Below are 1,246 nucleotides of genomic sequence, written 5' to 3' on the forward strand. Positions count from 1 at the left end.
GCACTTTGCATTTTGACAAGTTAACATCTACACATATTGCTCTATAACATGAAAACCGTAAAAGATACGAAAAAACTTTGTTCGTACGAAAGATGCAGAATAAAATTATGAATAAAATGGTATATGAATGGTTAAGTGTGTTCATATAATTTTCTCGAGATTTTCCGATTTTCCTGAAATTTTACGACGGCAACTCGCCTGTAGGCCACACCGTTCGGAATTCGAAGTTGCGATATATGGGAAAAAAACTAAGAATTTTGAGACCTTTCTAACGATGTATAATACTTTATATGTTTTCTTTACAGAAATATCGAATCGTGAGGAGTATTGCTCCAACCTAGCCGCACTTTGCATTTTGACAAGTTAACATCTACACATATTGCTCTATAACATGAAAACCGTAAAAGATACGAAAAAACTTTGTTCGTACGAAAGATGCAGAATAAAATTATGAATAAAATGGTATATGAATGGTTAAGTGTGTTCATATAATTTTCTCGAGATTTTCCGATTTTCCTGAAATTTTACGACGGCAACTCGCCTGTAGGCCACACCGTTCGGAATTCGAAGTTGCGATATATGGGAAAAAAACTAAGAATTTTGAGACCTTTCTAACGATGTATAATACTTTATATGTTTTCTTTACAGAAATATCGAATCGTGAGGAGTATTGCTCCAACCTAGCCGCACTTTGCATTTTGACAAGTTAACATCTACACATATTGCTCTATAACATGAAAACCGTAAAAGATACGAAAAAACTTTGTTCGTACGAAAGATGCAGAATAAAATTATGAATAAAATGGTATATGAATGGTTAAGTGTGTTCATATAATTTTCTCGAGATTTTCCGATTTTCCTGAAATTTTACGACGGCAACTCGCCTGTAGGCCACACCGTTTGGAATTCGAAGTTGCGATATATGGGAAAAAAACTAAGAATTTTGAGACCTTTCTAACGATGTATAATACTTTATATGTTTTCTTTACAGAAATATCGAATCGTGAGGAGTATTGCTCCAACCTAGCCGCACTTTGCATTTTGACAAGTTAACATCTACACATATTGCTCTATAACATGAAAACCGTAAAAGATACGAAAAAACTTTGTTCGTACGAAAGATGCAGAATAAAATTATGAATAAAATGGTATATGAATGGTTAAGTGTGTTCATATAATTTTCTCGAGATTTTCCGATTTTCCTGAAATTTTACGACGGCAACTCGCCTGTAGGCCACACCGTTCG

The sequence above is a fragment of the Ctenocephalides felis genome, unplaced genomic scaffold (assembly GCF_003426905.1).
Source record: "Ctenocephalides felis isolate EL2017-DRISC unplaced genomic scaffold, ASM342690v1 CF-g0.4_SCAFFOLD_01641, whole genome shotgun sequence".
In the NCBI taxonomy this organism is placed as follows: domain Eukaryota; kingdom Metazoa; phylum Arthropoda; class Insecta; order Siphonaptera; family Pulicidae; genus Ctenocephalides; species Ctenocephalides felis.